Source organism: Symphodus melops, assembly GCF_947650265.1.
Source record: "Symphodus melops genome assembly, chromosome: 7".
Classification (NCBI taxonomy): Eukaryota; Metazoa; Chordata; class Actinopteri; order Labriformes; family Labridae; genus Symphodus; species Symphodus melops.
The window spans coordinates 6,924,549-6,939,391 of NC_136697.1; the positions used below are offsets into that span (position 1 = coordinate 6,924,549).

General features: G+C 41.8%; 1 protein-coding gene and 1 long non-coding RNA gene across 3 annotated transcripts in view; one reads left to right on the forward strand and one right to left on the reverse strand.

The window, feature by feature from the left end:
- Window positions 1-10,512, reverse strand: part of fam110b (family with sequence similarity 110 member B) — a 28,428-nt gene extending 17,916 nt beyond the window's left edge. For both annotated transcript variants that reach the window (XM_079347819.1, XM_079347818.1), the window contains exon 1: window positions 10,341-10,512. The gene's annotated coding sequence lies outside the window, so the exon portion shown is untranslated. The remainder of the gene's footprint in view (window positions 1-10,340) is intronic.
- LOC306826490 overlaps window positions 1-14,843 on the forward strand; it is a 207,053-nt gene that overhangs the window by 115,635 nt on the left and 76,575 nt on the right. The window lies entirely within an intron of this gene.

Genomic DNA, 14,843 nt, shown 5'->3' on the forward strand with positions numbered 1-14,843 from the left:
ATTTGGGGATTCAGATGATCATCTTTTCTAGAACATGTCGAGGGAAACTTTCTGGAAAACAAAACAGAAACTATTCTATTTTGATCATTTTTATAATTATTACAATTCTTAATAATTTTTTTTTAAAACATTGGCACCTTATTTGCAATCTAAGTATCTTGTGTTGTCCTTCTCTGTTCTTGGGCCTGTACTACGCAGCAGGACTTGAGGTCAGCGAGGTCACTTCAGGGTTAACTCTGGATTTTCAGTCATACGATGGTCGTTCACTTGTTACCTGGGTATATCACCACGGTAACTGATGCTGCACGATTAATTATCATCTGCTCCGGAGCAGGTTATGTTGGTGATAAGAGATCAACCTGTGAAAATCTCCACCCACTGACCAATCAGATCTTTAGATGGTGGAGCTCCAGGAGCTGATGGAGAGAGGGGAGGACACTTCATGAGTCTTGCATGATATAGCATTAAACTATAGTCTGTTATGTTATTGATTATTGTTTACTGATATCTTTCATCCTTCAACAAAGGCTCGAGAAGTGCCGCAGCATTTAAGTTGAAGATGTACAATTACTAATATTTTCTTCTGGCTTTGAATTGTGCTTTCGTAATAATGTTTAGTGGTTACTAAATGGATTAAGTGTTTAATGTCTCCATGCCGCTCTGTTTGTGATGCTCAGAGCTGCAGCTGAACTTCTCTGTTCTCCTCTCCACTTTAAAGAGTCATCACATTCAGTTAAGAGAAGAAACAGGAGTTATTATAGTCTGTTCTAAATGAACTAACGATGGAACAAATATAATAAGCTGCATGTTAATACTCGCCAATGTTCCTTCTTTATTTCCTTTTGTCCTTCCTGCATCTGTTCCTGCAGCTGTGTAACTTTAGTCTTTGAGCCTGTTTGTCTTAAACATATTTATATTATTAATACAGTTTGATCAGAGTTTGTAGACGTGATGATCTGCTGACGGCAGACGCAGTGATGATTGTGATAGGTTAAATAATAACGCCGCCCTTTCATGTGAACACGCGCTTGGCAACTCTGAGTGGACTTATCAGGTCGATAACCAGCTTCATGTGACTGTTCAGCACGACCTCTAATGTGAGGTGAAGTCAGATCAGCCAAAGAGACCCTGGATATGTTAAACTCACTTCTTAGTACAGGCCCCAGCTTCTGTGTTGTTGTGTCTTGTGTTCATCCTGTCGTATATAACATCCAGCCTGTCCTATAGAGCACAATGTTTCCTTTAATAGTAACAAATACTGTATTTAACTGAAATCCGGGCAGTGACGTGTTATTTTCAAAATGTAGAAAATGCTAGACTTTTTTTAATCTGTCAGATAAACAAAGATTCCTTTTTGTGTTATTTGTATTTCAGCAAGATGCTGAAATTATATTGAATGACTTTTCATCAATCTGTAAAAACATTACTAAGATTAAAGCCTTAATATCTGAATTAGCATAAAACATGCATTTATAAATGTGATGAAAACTGAAATGTGAAGGCTTAAAGTAGACCACTGAACTTATAACAGGTTGTAAAGTTAATCTTATATAAAAGAAACACTGTAATATGTTCTTGATATGAGGCGTTTTCAATGATCTTTAGGCTACCCAGTAGCTTATCCTGTTTTTCAAATAAATTTCTCCTAAAAACCAGTTTAAAATTCAGAGGGTTGTCATTATTTCTCTTGTAGTAGAGCATCTGCCTATTTTTAGAAGGAACAACTTCACAGTGCCTACACACTTTATGGTAAAATGAGTGAGCTTAAATGCACCTCCATTCAAATCCTCATAAAGACTGACAGTCGAATATGATTCTTAATATAAATCAACAGGAAGGTTTAATCAGCACTGAGATGTTACGACACAGGCTCACAGCTTATGCTTACCGTTTCGCCTCTTTTGGAAAAATCCTAAAAGATGATTGCTTTGCTTGTCCCCTGTCTGCCATCTCCAAAGCTTGTAAGTATTACCACCATCTCCCGCTGAAATTTGAGACACACAGAACTAACAGAGACCTTTTCCAATTTTGACTGTTAAGTAATCAAGACTTTTGTAAAAAAATATTTTCGGGGCTATCCTCCTCGAGCCCCGGTAAAAATGACCTGGCGACGCCCCCGCTTTCATGTGATTGAACCCTTTTGTTTTGACCAGAGTTGCAAAATCCTGAGAATTTTCAAAGTTGGAAACTTTCCTTGGGAACTGACGGGAGGAAACCAAGAATTTACACTTAAATATAGAAATTTAAATATTTATTTTATAGTTAATCATATGCACAGAGCACACCGCTTCCTGCAGGGCTGTTGAGGCCACGCCCCCTACATGCACTGTGCACTCCTCCATCACGTGAACAGATGATTTCTAGAACCATGGACCACACTTTGAGCCCAGAGAAGTTTTAGCCCGTCTACCACATAAAGGGAAGTCAGTTTGGATGATGTTATGGGGGAATATATTTTAAAAATGTGATAAATCTGTTGAACTGTTTTTTTTTTTATTGTATGATTTTGCACGCACGTCTGCTTAGGTGATTATGATACAGTTCAATTAAATTACGCTCAATTTCCATTAATTCCCATAAATTCCCCAGCCTAACTTCCCATGGACAGTTTCAGGAAATGTTCCACCCCTTTGAAACCTCAGGTTTGACTCATTCTTACGATGCAACATTCAACTGAGCCTCTGAGCTCAAAGCGAGGGATCACAGACACACACATGAATGTTGTGAAAGTCTGGCACATTAACAGAACATGTTGATTCATTAATTCAAACAAATGGATCTTAAATCCGTTCAGTTAAACTACATTGATGGCGAGGCTTTGTGTTAGCTTAGCCTCGGATAACTTCAGCTCAGGTTGTCTCTAATAACATCAAGACGTCCGGTTGGATGACCTGGTTAAAAACAACAGTGACGTGAGACACTGGGAGAGTAGTGGACTGAAATGTCCTCATGTCCCTCCGTCCAGCTAACGGCCAGTGTGTGTAAGAAGCCCTTCAAACAACTTATTGAAAAGTGTACAGAGTACTACACCCCGAGTCTTCATTTCCTCTCCCACTGATCAGTCTGGCAATAATCAAAATAGCAATGGTGTAAGTAATTCAAGGGGCTATCATCAGAGGTGGCTAATTCTCACAAGGCAGAGAACAAGAGAGAGAGAGCGAGAGAGAGAGAGAGAGAGAGAGAGAGAGACAGACAGAGAGAGAGAGAGAGAGCGAGAGAGAGAGAGAGAGAGTGAGAGAGAGTGAGAGAGAGGGAGTGAGAGAGAGAGAGAGATGAGGACAACCAGAGGAATGCCACCCTGATACGTCTCATTAAACAGGATGCAGTGTTTTGATTGGACTGTTATCTCTTACTGTTATAAACATTTACTCTACAGCATGTTTCCGTATTCCGCAGAGGTTATATCAACCAATCAGAACTTTCCTACAAGCGGATGAAAAATCTGCTTCATATAACATCAGCTCTCTTCAGCTCAGCCTCACATGGAGCTTTAAACTAAGTCCTGCCATGACTACCTGCCACTGAGACAGTCAAGGGTCTGAAACCTTTTCTGCTGCCTCAGCAGCCTCACAGCACAGCAGATGCTGGTGAAAGAAAAAAAAAAAACACTCTTATGTAACGTTATTACCTCACTGCATGAATGCCGCTGACACGCTCTGATGAACATATACATTTCAGTGATCCCTGTCTCACAGCATGCTGCGGATGATCCAGCAGCAGCAGCTCCTGCTCATGTTTACTATAGAATCAAAACACACAGAGGTTCACTTAAAGCCCATCTGAAGGCACACAGGCTAACATTAAAAAAAAAACAATGACCAAAGTTTGACTGAGGTTACTGTATCAACCAGCAACAGGACGAAAGGAAGCAGGAAAACTCTCACTTGAAATCCGTCTTGCATAACTTCACCTCTGCCCCCAGCATCATGACTGGGTATCTGAGACAGCACAACCCTGTTTACATTTCACAGGCAGGAGGAGACGTACGCAGGCTCGACATGCACAGAGGTCAGGTCTCTGTGTCCAAGTGAAGTGACTGGAGACTTTCCCTTTTTTCACCAAGCAACAAAAAAAGAAGCAGCATGATGCATTTCATGTCACAGGATTGACATGTTTTGTTTCTTGATATATGGAGCGCTCCTCAATTCAATTCAGGCCCACCATGCTGGCTAAAGGTTGTGTCTAAGCTGTAGTTCAGCCTCCCTCCACTAGATGGGGCTGCAGCTCCAGGTAATGAACCTGCTGTTGTAGCGAGGAGTGCTTTAGCAATAGAACGAGCTGTATGTGTCAGGTGGAACAACTCGTCCACTTTCAACCTCCTCGGTAGTCAAACCCGCTGGTGGTGCTAGCACTGCAAACATTAGCCACGCTCGACAAGCTTATTAGACAACATCTACTCGCAGACTCTGTGAACCAGTATTTAGCTGTTTCAAATACATGTAACTGAATTTCAAATGTTTTCATCCCTTTTAGACTATTTGAGTTTCATTTTTTCTTGTAAACAATTTGAAATCAGTCGGCCGAGAACATCTCTACATTTTAAATATTGTCCAGGCTGAAGATGAGTTATCTTCAGAGGAGGACAAGTTATAGCACATCAAGCTTGTTGTAGATATATTCAGATCTACACGGCTGTAAACGAACTGGCATCATAAGAAACAGACGAGGATTGGATTGTGTTCAGTTTGGAGAATTGGACTCATTTGAGTTGACAAAGAAAATGAAACAGGTGACGCAGGATTTTAAGGACTAACAAACAAACACGAAAAGATAAACATTTAAAATAGCACAAGTGGAATAGCTTTAAATCAAGCTGCAACGGGATTTTTAATCTGCAGATCAGACCTGTCTGATGTCTCGGGAAACTCAGGCCTCCAGTTTGGACTTTCATCCCTGTGAGGTCAGCACGTAGTAACACAAGACGAGCTGCACCGACACACTCAGAGCCTGCTCAGCCAACACATGATTCATTATTCATCTTCACACACACACACACACACACACACACACACACAGTGCTTCAACTGAAACATCACAAACCACACACACACAGGAGCAGCCCGAGCATTTGATTGGCTGTGCCGGACACAATCGTCTACCTCACACTCATTGTCACCGGGGCTCTGAGACTAATCCTGGAAAATGTGAGGGTGGTGTTATGTAAGCTGCAGATGGATGCATGAATATAATCATGAATTGATCAGAGAGGTGATCGATTCTACTTTAACGACGTCCCGCTCAACATGAGACAAGTTCAGAAACAACTTCATGGTTCTCTTGACTGTGTCAGCTCTAGTTGTAAGATTACAAGGTTGAAAAAGACAAACTTCAGCCTTCGGAGCCGTGCACGACGAGACACATCAAAGACGTGAAGTCTAATATCAAGAAATGAGCTTACTGCTACCAGGATCATTCTGAAGGTTGTTAATGTGAAATATGTTCGAACATCGCTCCAACGAGTCCACCGTAGAATCTTTAGTGTCTGTTCGCCCTCTAAAGTGGGCAGCATCCTACACGCTGCATCACCACCATCACTTCATCGCCACCTGCGTGCTGGGACACTAACCGTGACATTTTTAAAACTTGAATCACTCGTAAGGTCACTGTCCTGCATTTAAACATACAGTCACGTTTCCTTTGAAAGAGACTTGGGCATAAGTAAGTCAGTCATGACTTGTAGGCCTCCCTCGATGGTGAATGCGTCTGCAGAGACGCTGTCTTTTGGATGTTCATGTCACAGGACATTACTGTGTGTGCACTGGAGTGTTGCCTCCAGCCTATGATTCACACCGGCCAATATGACGGAGGTAGTTGAGAAGTAGTGGAAATATAATCCTAGTGAGGCGAAACACGGAGCAGATGAAACGTTTTAAAACGAGGGTGAACCTTGTGTGTGCTTTGTGTTGGACAGTCAGGAGGCAAACACTGCTGGTTAGCTCGTGCTAACATGCAGTCGCTTGTGGATATAAGCAGTTAAAGGTAGGGTAGGTCATTTCCTCCAGACAAACTTTTTTAGGATGTTGGTTGAAATGGTCTGACAGTAATTAATCATGTGCTCTGAAAAAGAAACAAAAAAAATCCCTCATCTGTATCAGCTGTGAAAACTTCGACCAATGTCTGCACTCGACCACATTTAATAAACCAACCAAGCCCCTCTAGCCCATGCATGCACGAGCCCACACTGAGCTGAAATCTGCTTCTGGACCAATGGTGTTAGAGCATGTAAGTGAGGGGCGTGGCTTATGAGGGAGCACAGAGGGGAGGGGGCGAGTGAAGACAGAGAGCAGAGAGGATGCTACCTTCAACATCATGCTAGTTTCTTTAAAGTCCACACAGTGAGCGCCTCTGGGGGGCGATGAGCCCGGGAGGAGGGGTCCAGTTTGAATGTTGTGTTTACAAACAATGCTTTAAAGAAACACAGAGGTGCATGGTGGAAGAAATAAAGCTTTTGGAGGGCTGGTTTGATTAAAAGACTCCTCAGTTAAAGACAACATGTGGTCAGAGGAGAGCACAGCTGAACAGCAACGACTCGTCTGAACACAATGGAAACATCACACAGAGTGACAGCTTAGCCCTTTTTACTCTCTGGGAAACCCTGATCTATATATCAGATGTTACAGCAGTCTAAACTTGTCAAAGGCCTGTTTTAAAGTGATAAACCTGTTGACTGAGGTTTTAGCTTCTCCACCTCAGATATGGCGTCATGAACAAGGTTTACAGAGTCCGCTGTATTCCCCTCCAGCATGTTTAGCAATACGACCTCATATTGCCAAAAACTGTAATCCCTCTTCAGTGTTCCTGGACAGAGCGGTCCTGGTCCTAATGCTGAAGCTCCAGTCTGAGCCAGGAAAAAGCCTGCACACTGTTTGTGTTTGCAGAGACTGAATGATCCAGCATTACTCATCAGGACTGCAGACAGAGGCAGTGCACCGTCAGCACAGCTCTCTCTGCGGCCCTCGTGTCCCATTCCTCCACTCCACAACTGGGTCGAAGAGACTCAGAACTCTGCAGAGCCAACTCCGTGCGAGCTCCGATATGTCGGTCCACAGCATGAAAAACACAGGCTGCAAGGAAAAGACTGAGGAAGAATCCTCGGAATTCATGTTCTTACAGATACTGAAGCATGACCTGATCAGGATGTTCAACTTTAGCAAATACCAAATAAATAAATAGTCTTAAAGACGCTCATGTCTACCCGGTAGAAGCATCCTGATGTTCTCAGTTTCTGTAAACTCTGCTGATGGCGACTTTGACCTGGGCGTGGTTATGTCGGAATATTTCACTCAACACATTCAGTTATTCCCACAGAGTTTAATAACGGACCCTGAAGATAATGATCATTTGTGTAATAAGACAGCAGCAGTCGACACGTACAGAAACACAGATTCATGCTTTCACAACATAAAGAAGCATTTTTGTAGGCCGGGCTGGAAGCTAACGTTGTAGTTCTTCATCGAGCCTCTCGCTTGCTACAGCAGCTTATGCTTTTGTTTCGGAGGTGCAGACACACATTCCCTGTCACTAATCCACGCCTACATAATCTGCATTAATAAAGGGTCACATAGTCGAGGGAGGAAGAGGAGGAGAGGTGGGTCTCTTGCAGAGCCCTTTCAGGACTTTATCATTATAAAGGCAGAAGTCACGAGTTAAAGAAAGCAGTGGAGCTGTGCACAGACCTGGATCAGGCTGCGTGTGGTTTACTGCAGTACGAGGTGTGAGGTGGGACTCAGCGCTTCAATCAATAAACATGATCCAAATATTCTGTGTGAAGCGGGTTAAACCATAATGACTTACAACACGTCAACACACGGTGAAGATTTACATCCCACCATCCTTCAAAGGTGTTGATAAAGATCAGCCACTTTAAGTGAAAATGCAGAGAAAAAAAAAAAGTTTGGGCAATTAGTCAGGAATGCTGAATGACATTTTTTCTTTCTTTGCAGGATTAACAGCTGGGGTAAAGAGCAGAAACCCACCCTGTGGTCCCACGCAGGCTGGTTCCACTGAACATTTGAGCAGTAAAAACAAGGTGTAAACCAAAGGTCAGTTGTTGTTCAATGTGCCCGGGTTAGAACTTTCATCTGAGGAAGAAAACTTAGAGGATGAATGCTGTTAAGACGCTCTGCTGTCAACTATGTCAGCTTGATCAACATGACCGCCTTTAAACATCACTGCCCACAACACTGACTGACAGCGACAGCTCCTGCTATCATCAGGTGACAATAACAAGCTAATGTTAGCTAACGTTAGCACTCAGTTCTGCTTCGATGGGTGAAGTTATTCTCTCGGCTTGTGGACTGCACCACCAACCATGACCGGCTCTACTGAACCGACTCAGGCTCCTGTCCGGGCAGGATTTTGCCTTCATTATTGTACAAAGGTGGAGACATGTTGTCCATCTTTATATACAGTCAATGGGCTATCAAAGTTCAATTCAACCTTCATAACTTTGTCTTCAGGTCACTTCCAAGCTTCAGGCTGCTTCCTTAAATTAATTTTAGTTGAATTATTATTACTACAAATTTTAAGTTTTAATAATTTCAGTATTTATTTATTTTTTAATGTATCTTTTCTTTCCTCTGCCATGATGCTTCTGATGTCTTGTGTAAAGCACTTTTAATTGCCTTGTTGTTGAAATGTGCTAAATAAATAAACTTGCCTTGCCTTTAACACAACAGCTGAAGTTGAACTTCAGCTTATTGGACAGTCTTTGTGCTGGCGGCTGTAACTTAACAACATATAAACAACATCCCCTGTGTCAGTCTGCGGGTCTCTCACACCACACTCGCTCACCACAGCAAACCAGCCAGACCACTCGACCTGCACAAGGAAGCCACAAGGCCACCTTCTCCACATATGATTATTTAAACACAGATAAAACATGACAACAGTGGTGTGTAACAACATAGTGCACGGCTGACGGACCAAACAGAGACCATGTGACTTCAGCTCAATGTAACGTTCATGACAGACCAGGAAGAGACGGTAACACTGTAACCTCTCAGGATGCTTCGGTTTAATCAGCTGATATCAGTCCTGTCCAAACACATCGGCTCAAAGCACGGTGCGCTCAGCCGTCACCACGTCAGGGTAGAACCTCACGATGATTCTGTGACGCCGTCATATCGGTGTGCCAGCCTGTGAGGTCACATGGTGTTTCAGTGTTGAAGAAATACGGCCCAGCAGGAGCTCAACACACACACACACACACACACACACACACACACACACACACACACACACACAGAGTATGTAGTGAATGTTTATCTGTTGTGTCATGTCACTTTGATGCTGGTCAGCTTTTATACCCAGCTGCTGACTGAGAGAAGAGTTTGGTTTTCGTGGGGTAGCAGAAGCTGTTGGACACACTGATGTATACAGTATTCCTGGTCAAACATGAGCGATAAAGAGTCAGTTTGGGCAGCTTACACTAAAAGAAGTTATGAAATATTGTTTGGAGATTACAATGTCATTGAACAAGGTGATTCAGAGTAAGATTTATGACTCTTCCTGTTATCTGTCCTTTATTACGTGTTTGTTTCAGCTAAGCAGTCATATTTACACTCTTTATATAGCCATCTTAAGTTAAACCATTTAGAAATAAATCTTTGATTTGTGACGGTGTGGCAGTTCATCACATTCACCAACAACCCAAAAAGATTAAACAGAGACAGGGTTCATAAATATCAACACTGGACACGTTCAGCACCCTGAAAACATCCTCAAATGTAAATCCACTCCAAGCAACCGCTCTAATCCGCTGTTACTAAAGAGCAGGAACAGTTGGTGGGTGCAGATTATGGATCAGGAGATGAACATACGCAGTTGACAGCAACACCAAGTACACCTGCGTGCGTGCGTGCGCGCGCGTGCGGGTCGTGGTGCAATGCAATGCTGCTTGAACCCCCACCGACACAGCAGCAGAGCCATGGATGTATTACTGTGTGTGTGTGTGTGTGTGTGTGTGTGTGTGTGTGTGTGTGTGTGTGTGTGTGTGTGTGTGTGTGTGTGTGTGTGTGTGTGTGTGTGTGCGTGCGCGCGTGAGAGCTGGAGGCTAACTTAGCTCTGTGACGCCACACCGAAACTCAAACAGCTGTTTAACCCAGCACAATAATAACCACTCTCTCTCTCCCCCTCTGTAAACTGAATGCTGCGGTAAGCTCCAGTGTGTTTGCATTACATAGATGGAGCCTGGGTGAACAATAGACATATCACCGACAGAGGGGAAGAAAAAAAAAACAGGTCATGCGAAGCGTCAGCAGCTTCACTAATGTTTCCGTCATTGTAAGTTTGGCAGTCAACGAGGTGAGCATCACATAAAGCCACGAGCTCGTCCTTACCTGCATATCCAGCTCCAGAAAACAAAGGATGCTGCTGCTGCTGCTGCTGCTGCTGCTGCGGTATCTCTCCGTTAGGTCGCTGCGTCTGTTCGGCCTGACAGCATCCTGTTCCCAGCCAGCAGCAACACGGTCAGGCTGCCCGGCAACAACACGGCAACATCCGGGGACTTCTTTCACTGTAACAGCCGAGTAATGGCCAAGTCCAAAATAAAACATCTCCGTAACTTTCGCGTAAATGTATTATGTATGTAGTTTATCTAATGATAATACTGATAATAACAATAATAATAATAATAATAATAATAATAATAATAATAATAATAATAATAATAATAATAAATCTAAAGATGTATCTTTCATTATAAAAGAAAAGCCTCTATATGTTGTGTTTTCCTCTTATTCATGCAGAAACAAATAGATAACTTAAAAGTGGGGCTTATTGTAGTGAATTTAAACTAAATAAAAGGCTGTAGTTGTTGTTTTTTTCATTTTAGACATCAAATTTAATGTCACAATGCAGAAAGTACCCCTTTATTAAAAAAAAGAAAAGAAAACAAAATCAGCAAAGATGGTCGGCTTTTAAATAATAGTAGTCGCCATGTATACTTAATCCTGTTTAAGCTTTATTTTTAAGGTTAACAGCGTGATGTTTCCGGTCATTTTCTGCTAAAACTCGCACGTTTGACTTGAAGTTTCAAAATGAGTCTCTGCAACGAGACGGATGGATGAGGCAAAGCGGGAGATCACGCCGAGGCTGACTGCTCTTTAAATGTGTTTTGCATCGGCTGCAAGTAAGAACATGTTCACATCTGACCTCTAAGAGCCATGCATTTTACTGTAAAAACTCCTGACTCTTTGTATGTCCGGGAAGAAACGAGTAAAGGTGATATTAAGTCAGCCTGTTCTCCCCCCGTGAATGTCAATGGATCGGTCCAGTCATTAAAGGGCCAGTGCGTGTCTTTTCTTTGACAGCTGGCCACACCACGTTTAAGCTCTCCATCTATTATAACGGGAGAGGACACAGCATTTAGCTGAGAAGACCCTAAGCCTTTATACCTTTAAAGAAACATTAATTTGAATTCTAAAGTGTTAGTCAAGCTCCAATATTGACCCTCCCTGTTTGTATTTCAAAGTAAAATCTTTTTGTGTTTTTAAAGTAGAGGTTTGTTTTCCAGTCCTTCTATAAATATTGCATAGAAATATTTAGAACTAAAACAAGTGAAACACAAAATATTATGCAATCAGCGTAATGTCCTGTTTCTGTATCACATGGGTGTTCTAGGCTAGTACTCAGTATTGACATTATTCCTTTAAAAACAAGGAGTGAAAGTCTATTTCTCTAAGACACGTATCTTCTAAACCTTTTGACACTAAGATGTATCTGTTTACTGAATAAGGATTGTACGCACATCTGTGTATGTCTGTGCAATAGAGCCGTGTGCAATCACAGCCGTACTTTGGTGTGCAATGTACAACAGTACCTCTTAATGATGTGCAATACTCCAGCACTGTGACTTTTTAATACTCCGACACTTTACCTCCCTCAGCAGCACTTTAAGCACTTTGAACTCAGATGGTCACCTTATACTTCTCTCTAAACAGAATCAAACAGCCCCTCTGTATACTGGTATAGTGCACAGTATGTGTCGTTGTTTTGTCCTGACTTTTTTGTTAGTTTTTGGTTTTGCTTGTCATTGTGGTTTTATGCAACATTGTTTACCTGTTTACCCCCAATCTGCCAAAGGAGTACAGATGGAAATTATCCTCTGGATAAAATCAGGCATATTGACACGTTTATGTTCTTTAGAGTGCACCATCCCTATTTTAAATAATGATAAGAAGATAAAAAAATCATAAATCTGAAGATTGCATGAAATTTCACAACAACCGTTAATTGAACAAATAAACAAAACCTTTTGACTTTGATAAGCACACCAGGTACATGTAATGCACATGTTGCATCCAGCTCCTGAATGCAGCACGATGAAGGATTCTGGCAAATGATGGGCGTGTGAATGAGGTCAGCTTAAATCATGCCCTCAGTGGAGGTTATACTGTGTGAATGTGTGAAAGAGTGAATCCTGACATGTAGTGTAAAGAGCATAGAGAGCTTAGAACAGCACTGTGCGTAGCCACATAAATGCTTTAAACAGCATCTTTGTATGTCTCTGTCTGCATGCTTCTATAAGCTGGATGGGATCGTATGTGGCTCTCAGACAAGTGTTGTGTGTTTCTGGACTTTAATGAAAGAGGTTAGATGCCTCAAAGTGAAAATGTAACTGAAAATCGATAAGTACACTCACTCACACACAGGCAGAGAGAGAGAGAGAGAGAGAGAGAGAGAGAGAGAGGTTCACAGCAGAGGGGGATGGAAAGGTTACAGAGCCGCAGGCCACCTGCCCTTTTGTGATGCATGTGGTTTTAGTGTTAATTATTTTATGACTGATATTAAATTAGATTTCTCAGATTCTCTTTTGACATTTGGTTTCTGTCAGAATAGAAATGTTGAAATAAAATTGTTTCTTTTAACTGGCGCTCCAACAACAACACAGATTAGGTCTGCTGATGTGAGAACAACATGATTCAATATTTTAAACAGATATGAATTGATATAAATGAACAAGAATAAAAACTGTATTAACTATAACTCATTGTGTCTGTCCTTGTTTACAACATGTCTAAATCCAAAATAATTGATAATGGAACTGAGCTTCAATAGAACAATAATGTTTTTAAAGCGCTTTTACAATCCAGGTCACACACATTCACACATGATAGAGGCTGCTAGTGACCATCAGAGGTAACTAATCCATATGTGTCTGTGATTTTTGCATCTATTTGAAAAGAAAGCTGTAGGGAGACAGGAAATGTGGGTGAAGAGATGTTGAAAAAATCTTTTCTGCATGTGCGCACCTGAATGTGTGGCATGTTGTGTCAGAGGACACACTAAAGACAATGACAAAAGTAAACCTGCTGTATGCTGTTATATTTATTAAATCACATGGTTTTGGTCTCACCGATCTTCATAAGGTGTGATGAAGAGACATGGGTGGGTGAGACATTTTCTCATTCACTTAATAGGGATGAGGATGACCTGCACCACACATTAACATGATCGCGAATGAATTTCTAATCTGGGCAGAGGAGAGGATGTAGTCTCTGTACTTTTTTTTTTTTAAATCATTATTCCACTTTGTTTTTCCCCTTAGGGCAATTAAAAATAAAAATCTTACATGGGGTGTGTGCCCTATCTGAGCTGAACCAGCACCTTATTATGGATAGTTATGCAGCAATGCCAAAACATAAACAGTTATGCTGAAACTGACCTCAAGCTAAACTCTGTAAAGATCATATATTAAGGAAAATACACTGAACAGACAGATGGCAGATATCCATCTCTTCACACTCTGGAGAAGTCTTGTGCTCGTACTGTGTACATGCTAACTGCTAACCATCATATAGAGCACAACATTTAGAAACTCTGCCCATATGTGATGAATAATCTTCTATTGGCAGTGCTTCTGTTTCCTCCTCTCATTCTGACTCACAAAAATCAAAGAATAGTTTTTTTTAGGCGGCTGTTTGTTACATGCTCTGTCTTTGTGTGCACAAACAGTGAGATGTCAATCATGACTTGGTCCACAGTGTCACTGAGTTGGATGAAATCAATCAAGTTATTTTTCAGAGTCTTATGGTCATGACTTGTGACTCACAGGTAGTCGCGCCCAAAGCAAAGCCCAGCCAGCGTTTGTTGTCTGCTGTTTTATAAACGCAACTACAACAAACACAATGATGAAACTCTGTAATTTAAAGACTTAAGGAATTATGTCAATCTTGTAAAATGTGTTTACTGACTAAATAAATCAAGTGAGATGTTCACTTTTGATAATAAAATTTATGTCCACTCACGGTTAATTGAACAAAAACACCAGTCACTCAGGAGGGGAAGGTTTGGTTAGATTTTCCTCTGCTAGGCAGCAATGATTTCTGTGGTTGAAGCAGGATTTTGAAATAAGATAAATGTTACATTGGTTCAGTGTCATGTGTTGGAGAAAATGCATCTTCATGACACTTTATTGTTTTGAATGAAAAAGGTCAGAAAATCCTCAGAACCTGACCAGGCTGGCTGGTTTCTCCAGACGGAGAGGAGGGAACGTGTCAGGAGTCAGAAAGCGTGTGTCTCTGAAAGACTGTGCTGTTTCTCTGCCATGACACACACACTCACACCCTTACACAGCTTCTGAGGATCTGTGTTGTCATGTGACCAAACCCCCACACTGTTACCTAGCAACAGTGGAAAAACCAGGCTAAAGTGAGAGAGCATCGTTGTGATCGCAGACACTCGAATAAAATCAGGGCGTGTGGATGGTCGTCGTGGAAACACAGTGTAAAAAGCCATGTGAGGCCATGGATGTTTCGCCAAACACACAAACACACACACACACACACACACTGTCTCTGACACACACACAGACACACGGTCTCTGACACACACACACACAC